The sequence below is a fragment of the Topomyia yanbarensis genome, chromosome 3, assembly GCF_030247195.1.
Source record: "Topomyia yanbarensis strain Yona2022 chromosome 3, ASM3024719v1, whole genome shotgun sequence".
In the NCBI taxonomy this organism is placed as follows: domain Eukaryota; kingdom Metazoa; phylum Arthropoda; class Insecta; order Diptera; family Culicidae; genus Topomyia; species Topomyia yanbarensis.
Window position 1 is genome coordinate 193669752 of NC_080672.1, and position 14116 is coordinate 193683867.

At 29.2% G+C, this 14116-nt stretch overlaps 1 protein-coding gene across 2 annotated transcripts in view; it reads left to right on the forward strand.

Annotated features, from left to right (window-relative positions):
- LOC131693279 (mucin-4-like) overlaps window positions 1–14116 on the forward strand; it is a 596199-nt gene that overhangs the window by 149205 nt on the left and 432878 nt on the right. The gene's annotated exons all lie outside the window — the stretch shown is intronic.

Consider the following 14116-nt stretch of genomic DNA (forward strand, 5'->3'; position numbering starts at 1 on the left):
TGTAAGATTGATTGTTTTGTTTTCGATTTTTGTAATTTTTTATATTCTGGATATTGTGGTATTATATGCTTAGTGTTACGAATAGCTCAATTAGTATATGGTACTCTAAAGTCTCATTTAAAGCCAGGAGAAGTGTTATGTATTGAGTCCTTAGAATCCATCTCCTCTTCTGCGATTACAAACGCAGCTTTCAAATAAGTTGTACCAATGGCTGAGATTAAGTATACCACTGCTACCAACTGCTATGATTAAATAATTAGGCTATAAAAGGCCATGTGTGGAGACAGTCGGTCTCTTTCATTTACCGATCACGGAAGGTGTAACATTAAATAAAATTTATAAGTAGAATCGTTGTTTGTCAATTCCATAACAGGTTGGACACGATTTCCTCTCCCATCTTATAAAGCTCGCTGTATGCTCATTAACATCCAAACACTAAAAGAGCGCCGAGAATATGCAATGGTTTCATTTCTAAACGATATAATTTCGTGTCGTATTGATTCAGTCGAACTTCTATCTAAACTTAATTTTTATATACCTTCCCGGCAGTTACGAATCCGAAATACATTTATAACAAACAATTATCGTACAAATTATGCCAAGTTTGGACCATTAAATCAGATGATGGCAACTTACAACAAGCACTGCGAAGCTATTGACTTAACAATGACAAAAAGCAAATTAAAAAAATATTTCAATTCTATTCGCTTATAAAGAACATCCTAAAGTAGTGCTATGTAAACCAGATAGTGTTTAGTTTAGTAATTAGTATTTTATGTTTTAAGTGTATACTATATTTTATCGTTATAACAAAACGGTCTACTCTTGTTTGACGACAATAAATAAATAAAAAAGATTCCTTTTATAATTTCCTTTATAATATGCCAATTATGTCAAAGTATGAAAATACAAAGTGCACTTTTAAAATAAAATAAATGTTCGAAAACTTTTCTAACAGTTAATATCACAATTTCGAAAGCATCAACTTTGGAGTTTAACAACCTCGAAGAAGTTTTCCATCATAAAAAGCGCATCTTCTGATGTAATAATTTTGGCGATTAAATCTCATAGAAGTAATTGTAGACAATTAACTCTTCAAAAATAATAAGAGACTTGGTGTCTTCAGCAAAGTTATTGATAATGTCATTTTAAACAACTTTGTTGAAAATGTGAAGGCTACATCAATACAGTATATCGAGCAATGCAATTTTTTTAATTCTCAAAAGCCCCCCTCTCATATTGTGATAAATGTCAAAGATGCCAAATTTCGCATCATTTGGACAAGTCTAACCCCCGCCCACTTCGCTTGAAATTTTTGAAATTGGTGCTATGGAAAATTATATTAAATGCTTTTGAAGTAGCACTCAGAAAATTACAATTCACATCTCTTTTTAAAGGAAATGGCCTTAGTATTTGAATGGAAATTCCAAATTCAGACACCTTTACGAGCTCAGCGAAGCTATGCGACAAACGTTAATGATTGAAGCAATTACAGCTTCATCATTCTTTCGCAGTTCGTGCATCTAGAAACCCAGTGCACTATGGTCCGATTTAGGACTACAAACCCAAACAGTTAGTTTTAAACATATGGTTTCTTCGACCATCTTTCTAACCAACTTATTTGTCGATTTTTTTTATTTAATTATATTAGGGTGGTCCTTGTAGTTTCTTTTAGTATCTTTTTATGTGTTAATTTCTCTCAAATATTTTGTTCTAGAGTTTTTTAGAACTTTTATAAAGGCATAGTCTTGCTGAAACAACTAAGTTTATACAAAGCGATTTTAAAACAAAAATTGTTTTTTTCAAGGCTATATTATAAAAATTATCTTCTATGATTGTAAATGGGTTCTCAATCCGTCAATTTAGTTTGAAACATTGAAACTTTGTTATATTTGAAGAAAAAACTGTGAGGGCGTTATTTCTTTAAACAAAATAATTTTTGAAAATGGTATATTTTTCAACAAAAAAACAACTCAATCTCAAATGATTCAAATGAATCAAATAAATCAAATGAATCAAATAAATCAAATGAATCAAATGAATCAAATGAATCAAATGAATCAAATGAATCAAATGAATCAAATGAATCAAATGAATCAAATGAATCAAATGAATCAAATGAATCAAATGAATCAAATGAATCAAATGAATCAAATGAATCAAATGAATCAAATAAATCAAATGAATCAAATGAATCAAATGAATCAAATGAATCAAATGAATCAAATGAATCAAATGAATCAAATGAATCAAATGAATCAAATGAATCAAATGAATCAAATGAATCAAATGAATCAAATGAATCAAATGAATCAAATGAATCAAATGAATCAAATGAATCAAATGAATCAAATGAATCAAATGAATCAAATGAATCAAATGAATCAAATGAATCAAATGAATCAAATGAATCAAACGGGTCAAATGAATAAAATGAATCAAGTGAATCAAATGAATTAAATGAATCAAATCAATCAAATGAATCAAATGAATCAAATCAATCAAATGAATCAAATGAATCAAATGAATCAAATGAATCAAATGAATCAAATAAATCAAATGAATCAAATGAATCAAATGAATCAAATGAATCAAATGAATCAAATGAATCAAATGAATCAAATGAATCAAATGAATCAAATGAATCAAATGAATCAAATGAATCAAATGAATCAAATGAATCAAATGAATCAAATGAATCAAATGAATCAAATGAATCAAATGAATCAAATGAATCAAATGAATCAAATGAATCAAATTAATCAAACTGATCAAATTAATCAAATTAATCAAATGAATCAAATGAATCAAATGAATCAAATGAATCAAATTAATCAAATGAATCAAATGAATCAAATGAATCAAATGAATCAAATGAATCAAATGAATCAAATGAATCAAATGAATAAAATGAATCAAATGAATCCAATGAATCAATCGGATCAAATGAAATAAATGAATCAAGTGAATCAAATGAATTAAATGAATCAAATGAATCAAATGAATCAAATGAATCAAATGAATCAAATGAATCAAATGAATCAAATGAATCAAATGAATCAAATGAATCAAATGAATCAAATCAATCAAATGAATCAAATGAATCAAATGAATCAAATTAATCAAATGAATCAAATAAATCAAATGAATCAAATGAATCAAATGAGTCAAATGAATCAAATGAATCAAATGAATCAAATGAATCAAATGAATCAAATGAATCAAATGAATCAAATGAATCAAATGAATCAAATGAATCAAATGAATCAAATGAATCAAATGAATCAAATGAATCAAATGAATCAAATGAATCAAATGAATCAAATGAATCAAATGAATCAAATGAATCAAATGAATCAAATGAATCAAATGAATCAAATGAATCAAATGAATCAAATGAATCAAATGAATCAAATGAATCAAATGAATCAAATGAATCAAATGAATCAAATGAATCAAATGAATCAAATGAATCAAATGAATCAAATGAATCAAATGAATCAAATGAATCAAATGAATCAAATGAATCAAATGAATCAAATGAATCAAATGAATCAAATGAATCAAATGAATCAAATGAATCAAATGAATCAAATGAATCAAATGAATCAAATTAATCAAACTGATCAAATGAATCAAATGAATCAAATGAATCAAATAAATCAAATGAATCAAATGAATCAAATGAATCAAATGAATCAAATGAATCAAATGAATCAAATGAATCAAATGAATCAAATGAATCAAATGAATCAAATGAATCAAATGAATCAAATGAATCAAATGAATCAAATGAATCAAATGAATCAAATGAATCAAATGAATCAAATGAATCAAATGAATCAAATGAATCAAATGAATCAAATGAATCAAATTTTTTTTTTTTTAAATAATGGCCCGCCTCTCACCCCCACACCAAAAGGCTCGCACAGAGAGCCCCCTGGTAGTGGACACATCAGTTCTCAGCGACAAAAAAAGGCAACACAAAAAGAAAAAACTTTTCGCGAATACGCTGAGAACAAAAAAAAACAAAAAATACGTGAAAGTAACCGGCACAATAAAGATATTAGAATTAAATGCAAGAAAAATAACTGCATCGAGCTCCCAGTGGAACGATGTTCCTTTTAAGGGGCCCTCTACAGTATTTATGAGAGATACAGAAAGTGTTTTTTCTAAATTCTAGTAGGTATAATTATTATTAGAATAATGCACATAAAGAAAACTTTTTGGTGAATAACTAATTCTATATTACAAATTCTCTAATTTTATTTTTTAAAAAACCTATTTTAATCCACCTAGCGGTGCAATTGTGCCTTTCTCAATCATGAATCACGAGAATGTGTGCGTTGTTTATATTCATTAAAAACTTTTAAATGCATATATTACATTTTATTATTATACATCACATGACAACTATATACAGGAAAATAAATCATTATTCGAGTTCTAAAATTTTGAAAAAGAAAAAACAGCCACGGTAATATTGAACTGAAAAATCTCGACGTTTCATGCATTTTAAAGATGTTTGGCATCAAAAATACGAATTCGATTTCTGAAATTTCATGGGGTCCCCCCTTTGGAAAAAAAATTTGAGTTCCGGCTTATATGGGAATTTCATATGTGACCGGACGATTTAGTCTATATTTCCGGACCCATATAAGCGATCCGTACGAAATTTTATAGACATCTGTGGGGATAATATAGCTATCATTTGGGACTAAGTTTGTGAAAATCGGCCCAACCATTTCAGGGAAACTGATGTGAGTTCGTAAATTTTGAAAGATGGCCGCTTTTCCCGGGCACTTCCGGAACCGTCTATGGTGGTCAATGTAGTCAACGAAAGTTTGTTTGGCCGTCGGTGACCTAGAACTGCAAAGTTAAGTTATTTGAGAGACATTTTAGCGAAATTTTTACCTTTTTTGCTTCCATCGGGGTATCGGCTTGAATCACAATTTGCTATGTGATCGCACGCCACAACCCGTAACTCCGGAACCGGAAGTCGATTGGGGATAAAATTTAATAGCCATTTACGGGGACGCAACATCTTTCATTTGAGACTAAGATTGGTTGATTCGGTCTAGCCACCTCCGAGAAACCGATGTGACTGTTAGTCAGAATTTGGATACTTCCGCCGGGGCTTCCGGAACCGATGATGGTGGCCAATGTGACCAAAGAGACTTTGAATGGCTGTTATTGACCTAGTACTACAAATCGAAGCAATTGTGGTCACATTTTGGAAAAATTTTCACCATTATACATTCATTGCAGAATTTCTTAAAATCGACGTTTTCTGCGTGATCGTACTCATCACCCTGTAATTCCGTAACCGGAAGTCGGATCCATTAGAAATTCAATAGCAGCCTATGGGAACGTTGCACCTTTCATTTGGGACTAAGTTTGTAAAAATCGGTTCATCCATCTCTGAGAAAAGTGAGTGAGATTGTGTTCGCGTACACACACACAGACGCACAAAACACACACATACATACACACACACATACATACACACACAGACATTTGCCGAACTCGACGAACTGAATCGAATGGTATATGTCACTCGGCCCTCCGGGCCTCCGTTAAAAAGTCGGTTTTCAGAGCAATTGCAATACCTTTCTATTGAGAAAGGCAAATAGGTGCAAAATCGGCAGTCCCAAAAAGTCGATTCCTAAAAAAAAAAAATTTCGTGATAACATAAAATCTCGACGTTTCATGCATTTTAAAGATGTTTGGCATCAAAAATACGAATTCGATTTCTGAAATTTCATGGGGTCCCCCCTTTGAAAAAATTTTTGAGTTTCGGCTTATATGGGAATTTCATGTGTGACCGGACGGTTTAGTCTATATTTCCGGAACCATATAAGCGGTCCGTGCGAAATGTTACAGACATCTGTGGGGATAATATAGCTATCATTTGGGACTAAGTTTGTGAAAATCGGCCCAACCATTTCCGAGAAACTGATATGAGTTTGCTAGTTATGAAAGATGGCCGCTTTTCCCGGGCACTTCCGGAACCGTCTATGGTGGTCAATGTAGTCAACGAAAGTTTGTTTGGCCGTCGGTGACCTAGAACTGCAAAGTTAAGTTATTTGAGAGACATTTTAGCGAAATTTTTACCTTTTTTGCTTACATCGGGGTATCGGTTTGAATCACAATTCGCTATGTGATCGCACGCCACAACCCGTAACTCCGGAACCGGAAGTCGGTTGGGGATAAAATTTAATAGCCATTTACGGGGACGCAATACCTTTCATTTGAGGTCAAGTTTAGTCGAATCGGTCTAGCCATCTCCTAGAAACCGATGTGACTGTTACTCTGAATTTGGATACTTCCGCCGGGGCTTCCGGAACCGATGATGGTGGCCAATGTGACCAAAGAGACTTTGAATGGCTGTTAATGACCTAGTACTACAAATCGAAGCAGTTGTGGTCACATTTTGGAAAAATTTTCACCATTATACATTCATTGCAGAATTTCTTAAAATCGACGTTTTCTGCGTGATCGTACTCATCACCCTGTAATTCCGGAACCGGAAGTCGGATCCATTAATAATTCAATAGCAGCCTATGGGAACGTTGCACCTTTCATTTGGGACTAAGTTTGTAAAAATCGGTTCATCCATCTCTGAGAAAAGTGAGTGAGATTGTGTTCGCGTACACACACACAGACGCACATACACACACACATACATACACACACACATACATACACACACAGACATTTGCCGAACTCGACGAACTGAATCGAATGGTATATGACACTCGGCCCTCCGGGCCTCCGTTAAAAAGTCGGTTTTCAGAGCAATTGCAATACCTTTCTATTGAGAAAGGCAAAACATTTCAGCCTTGTTTCGAATTGGATGCGATTTGATATTTGTATTAACTCAGTAGGAAGCCGATTATAGACCATTGGCCCGATAAATGAAATACGTTTTCGACCAAGGTTAGTGGAGGCCCTGGAGCGTTGTAAACTATTGGCTTGCCTGGTACTATACACACGAGTGCCTGTGGTGAAGTGTAAATTATTATGCGCTATTGGGTTATGCAGAGCATTATAAACATACATTGCTGTTTGAAATTCTGTCAAACCAAGCAATGGCAAGATGTTATGTGAATTATTGCTGTAGAGTAGCATAGTTGAATACATAACTGGTTTCTTAAAAATAATTTTAAGACATCGATTCTGAAGAGTTTGTAGTTTTTTTAGATTTGATATGCTGGCACGCCCCCATACTGAAACAAGATAGTTTAGTAATGAATGAATGTGTGCATAGTAAAACTTTAATAGCGCGTGCAGAGGTACAAAAGTACAAACCCGACGCATAGCCCCACATAATGCAGCCACTTTTTTTCGAGAGATTTTAGATGGTCGTTCCAGGAGAGTGTAGAATCTAACCAAAGACCTAAATATTTGAAACATTTCGTTTCCTCAATCTCGTAGTGTTCAGCTATTGGATGCGAATGATCTTCTATGGATTTTCTAGATGAATGGAATAACATGTATTTGGTTTTTGATAAATTTAGGGAGAGGAGGTTATCGTTGAAATATCCGATGAGTAATTTCAAATCATATTCCATATCACAAACTATGTTTCTAGAGCTATTGTTTGGATAAAACAAAGCTGTATCATCTGCGAAAAGACGTGGTGTGCCTTTCAATTTGAGTCTTCCTAGGTCGTTGATATAAAGAAGAAATAGTAATGGTCCAATATTGCTTCCCTGTGGTACTCCTATTTCAACGTCTCTGTACGAACTAGTTACATTGCCAATAGACACGCATTGAAGTCTGTTCGACAAGTAGCTACGAATTAGATTATTAGCTAAGCCTCTTATGCCATATCGTTCTAATTTTCCTAGCAATATAGAGTGATCTAATGTATCAAATGCTTTTTTTTAATCCAGAAAGAGAGCACCAACAACTTTTCTCTGATCAATTTCATCAACAATAGACTCAACTAATTCAGTCATTGCAATCAACGTACTAAAACCCTGCCTAAAACCGTACTGAAAATTATAGATTATATTGTGTTTGTTTAAGAAATCGAGTAACCTAGAGATCAACAATTTTTCAAGCACTTTATTAAATACTGATACTGTTGAAATAGGACGATAGTTGCACGAATCACAGGGATTTCCAGATTTGAAAATGGGAATTACTTTGGCAATTTTTAAACAATTTGGATATTGACCGGTGTCGAGCATTAAATTAAAAATTTGGGTAAGGATTTTTGCAAAAGCTATACAGTTGTTTTTCAGAATATTAACAGGTATATTATCAGGACCACTGCTATGGATTTTCTTGAGACCGTTGATTAGTAAAATGACTTCATTAACAGTTGTGGGACGCAAATAGATGGTTTCACGAATACGTTGAGTATTAGAAAAGGGATCTGCTGTGGGGCTGGTGGGTATATTATCGGCCAATTTTTTCCCTACATTGACGAAGTAGTCATTCATCGCTTCGCATACCGCGCTAGTCTCGTCTATTCTAATTCCATCGCATACTAATGAATGAAATGAATCAAATGAATCAAATGAATCAAATGAATCAAATGAATCAAATGAATCAAATGAATCAAATGAATCAAATGAATCAAATGAATCAAATGAATAAAATGAATAAAATGAATCAAATGAATCAAATGAATCAAATGAATCAAATGAATCAAATGAATCAAATGAATCAAATGAATCAAATGAACCAAATGAATCAAATGAATCAAATGAATCAAATGAATCAAATGAATCAAATGAATCAAATGAATCAAATGAATCAAATGAATCAAATGAATCAAATGAATCAAATGAATCAAATGAATCAAATGAATCAAATGAATCAAATGAATCAAATGAATCAAATGAATCAAATGAATCAAATGAATCAAATGAATCAAATGAATCAAATGAATCAAATGAATCAAATGAATCAAATGAATCAAATGAATCAAATGAATCAAATGAATCAAATGAATCAAATGAATCAAATGAATCAAATGAATCAAATGAATCAAATGAATCAAATGAATCAAATGAATCAAATGAATCAAATGAATCAAATGAATCAAATGAATCAAATGATTCAAATAAATCAAATGAATCAAATGAATCAAATGAATCAAATGAATCAAATGAATCAAATGAATCAAATGAATCAAATGAATCAAATTAATCAAATGAATCAAATGAATCAAGTGAATCAAATGAATCAAACGAATCAAATGAACCAAATGAATCAAATGAATGAAATGAATGAAATGAATGAAATGAATGAAATGAATGAAATGAATGAAATGAATGAAATGAATGAAATGAATGAAATGAATGAAATGAATGAAATGAATGAAATGAATGAAATGAAGCAAATGAAGCAAATGAACCAAATGAACCAAATGAATCAAATGAATCAAATGAATCAAATGAATCAAATGAATCAAATGAATCAAATGAATCAAATGAATCAAATGAATCAAATGAATCAAATGAATCAAATGAATCAAATGAATCAAATGAATCAAATGAATCAAATGAATCAAATGAATCAAATGAATCAAATGAATCAAATGAATCAAATGAATCAAATGAATCAAATGAATCAAATGAATCAAATGAATCAAATGAATCAAATGAATCAAATGAATCAAATGAATCAAATGAATCAAATGAATCAAATGAATCAAATGAATCAAATGAATCAAATGAATCAAATGAATCAAATGAATCAAATGAATCAAATGAATCAAATGAATCAAATGAATCAAATGAATCAAATGAATCAAATGAATCAAATGAATCAAATGAATCAAATGAATCAAATGAATCAAATGAATCAAATGAATCAAATGAATCAAATGAATCAAATGAATCAAATGAATCAAATGAATCAAATGAATCAAATGAATCAAATGAATCAAATGAATCAAATGAATCAAATGAATCAAATGAATCAAATGAATCAAATGAATCAAATGAATCAAATGAATCAAATGAATCAAATGAATCAAATGAATCAAATGAATCAAATGAATCAAATGAATCAAATGAATCAAATGAATCAAATGAATCAAATGAATCAAATGAATCAAATGAATCAAATGAATCAAATGAATTAAATGAATCAAATGAATCAAATGAATCAAATGAATCAAATGAATCAAATGAATCAAATGAATCAAATGAATCAAATGAATCAAATGAATCAAATGAATCAAATGAATCAAATGAATCAAATGAATCAAATGAATCAAATGAATCAAATGAATCAAATGAATCAAATGAATCAAGTGAATCAAATAAATCAAATGAATCAAATGAATCAAACGAATCAAATGAACCAAATGAACCAAATGAACCAAATGAACCAAATGAATCAAATGAATCAAATGAATCAAATGAATCAAATGAATCAAATGAATCAAATGAATCAAATGAATCAAATGAATCAAATGAATCAAATGAATCAAATGAATCAAATCAAGCAAATCAAGCAAAGCAAGCAAAGCAAGCAAATCAAGCAAAGCAAGCAAATCAAGCAAATCAAACAAAGCAAGCAAAGCAAGCAAATCAAGCAAAGCAAGCAAATCAAGCAAAGCAAGCAAATAAAGCAAAGCAAGCAAATCAAGCAAATCAAGCAAAGCAAGCAATCAAATGAATCAAATGAATCAAATGAATCAAATGAATCAAATGAATCAAATGAATCAAATGAATCAAATGAATCAAATGAATCAAATGAATCAAATGAATCAAATGAATCAAATGAATCAAATGAATCAAATGAATCAAATGAATCAAATGAATCAAATGAATCAAATGAATCAAATGAATCAAATGAATCAAATGAATCAAATGAATCAAATGAATCAAATGAATCAAATGAATCAAATGAATCAAATGAATCAAATGAATCAAATGAATCAAATGAATCAAATGAATCAAATGAATCAAATGAATCAAATAAATCAAATGAATCAAATGAATCAAATGAATCAAATGAATCAAATGAATTAAATGAATCAAATGAATCAAATGAATCAAATGAATCAAGTGAATCAAATGAATCAAACGAATCAAATGAACCAAATGAATCAAATGAATCAAATGAATCAAATGAATCAAATGAATCAAATGAATCAAATGAATCAAATGAATCAAATGAATCAAATGAATCAAATGAATCAAATGAATCAAATGAATCAAATGAATCAAATGAATCAAATGAATCAAATGAATCAAATGAATCAAATGAATCAAATGAATCAAATGAATCAAATGAATCAAATGAATCAAATGAATCAAGTGAATCAAATGAATCAAATGAATCAAATGAATCAAATGAATCAAATCAAGCAAATCAAGCAAATCAAGCAAAGCAAGCAAATCAAGCAAATCAAAGAAAGCAAGCAAATCAAGCAAAGCAAGCAAATCAAGCAAAGCAAGCAAATAAAGCAAAGCAAGCAAATCAAGCAAAGCAAGCAAATCAAGCAAGGCAAGCAAATCAAGCAAGGCAAGCAAATAAGCAAAGCATGAAAATCGAGCAAAGCAAGCAAATCAATCAAATCAATCAAATCAATCAAATCAATCAAATCAATCAAATCAATCAAATCAATCAAATCAATCAAATCAATCAAATCAATCAAATCAATCAAATCAATCAAATCAATCAAATCAATCAAATCAATCAAATCAATCAAATCAATCAAATCAATCAAATCAATCAAATCAATCAAATCAATCAAATCAATCAAATCAATCAAATCAATCAAATCAATCAAATCAATCAAATCAATCAAATCAATCAAATCAATCAAATCAATCAAATCAATCAAATCAATCAAATCAATCAAATCAATCAAATCAATCAAATCAATCAAATCAATCAAATCAATCAAATCAATCAAATCAATCAAATCAATCAAATCAATCAAATCAATCAAATCAATCAAATCAATCAAATCAATCAAATCAATCAAATCAATCAAATCAATCAAATCAATCAAATCAATCAAATCAATCAAATCAATCAAATCAATCAAATCAATCAAATCAATCAAATCAATCAAATCAATCAAATCAATCAAATCAATCAAATCAATCAAATCAATCAAATCAATCAAATCAATCAAATCAATCAAATCAATCAAATCAATCAAATCAATCAAATCAATCAAATCAATCAAATCAATCAAATCAATCAAATCAATCAAATCAATCAAATCAATCAAATCAATCAAATCAATCAAATCAATCAAATCAATCAAATCAATCAAATCAATCAAATCAATCAAATCAATCAAATCAATCAAATCAATCAAATCAATCAAATCAATCAAATCAATCAAATCAATCAAATCAATCAAATCAATCAAATCAATCAAATCAATCAAATCAATCAAATCAATCAAATCAATCAAATCAATCAAATCAATCAAATCAATCAAATCAATCAAATCAATCAAATCAATCAAATCAATCAAATCAATCAAATCAATCAAATCAATCAAATCAATCAAATCAATCAAATCAATCAAATCAATCAAATCAATCAAATCAATCAAATCAATCAAATCAATCAAATCAATCAAATCAATCAAATCAATCAAATCAATCAAATCAATCAAATCAATCAAATCAATCAAATCAATCAAATCAATCAAATCAATCAAATCAATCAAATCAATCAAATCAATCAAATCAATCAAATCAATCAAATCAATCAAATCAATCAAATCAATCAAATCAATCAAATCAATCAAATCAATCAAATCAATCAAATCAATCAAATCAATCAAATCAATCAAATCAATCAAATCAATCAAATCAATCAAATCAATCAAATCAATCAAATCAATCAAATCAATCAAATCAATCAAATCAATCAAATCAATCAAATCAATCAAATCAATCAAATCAATCAAATCAATCAAATCAATCAAATCAATCAAATCAATCAAATCAATCAAATCAATCAAATCAATCAAATCAATCAAATCAATCAAATCAATCAAATCAATCAAATCAATCAAATCAATCAAATCAATCAAATCAATCAAATCAATCAAATCAATCAAATCAATCAAATCAATCAAATCAATCAAATCAATCAAATCAATCAAATCAATCAAATCAATCAAATCAATCAAATCAATCAAATCAATCAAATCAATCAAATCAATCAAATCAATCAAATCAATCAAATCAATCAAATCAATCAAATCAATCAAATCAATCAAATCAATCAAATCAATCAAATCAATCAAATCAATCAAATCAATCAAATCAATCAAATCAATCAAATCAATCAAATCAATCAAATCAATCAAATCAATCAAATCAATCAAATCAATCAAATCAATCAAATCAATCAAATCAATCAAATCAATCAAATCAATCAAATCAATCAAATCAATCAAATCAATCAAATCAATCAAATCAATCAAATCAATCAAATCAATCAAATCAATCAAATCAATCAAATCAATCAAATCAATCAAATCAATCAAATCAATCAAATCAATCAAATCAATCAAATCAATCAAATCAATCAAATCAATCAAATCAATCAAATCAATCAAATCAATCAAATCAATCAAATCAATCAAATCAATCAAATCAATCAAATCAATCAAATCAATCAAATCAATCAAATCAATCAAATCAATCAAATCAATCAAATCAATCAAATCAATCAAATCAATCAAATCAATCAAATCAATCAAATCAATCAAATCAATCAAATCAATCAAATCAATCAAATCAATCAAATCAATCAAATCAATCAAATCAATCAAATCAATCAAATCAATCAAATCAATCAAATCAATCAAATCAATCAAATCAATCAAATCAATCAAATCAATCAAATCAATCAAATCAATCAAATCAATCAAATCAATCAAATCAATCAAATCAATCAAATCAATCAAATCAATCAAATCAATCAAATCAATCAAATCAATCAAATCAATCAAATCAATCAAATCAATCAAATCAATCAAATCAATCAAATCAATCAAATCAATCAAATCAATCAAATCAATCAAATCAATCAAATCAATCAAATCAATCAAATCAATCAAATCAATCAAATCAATCAAATCAATCAAATCAATCAAATCAATCAAATC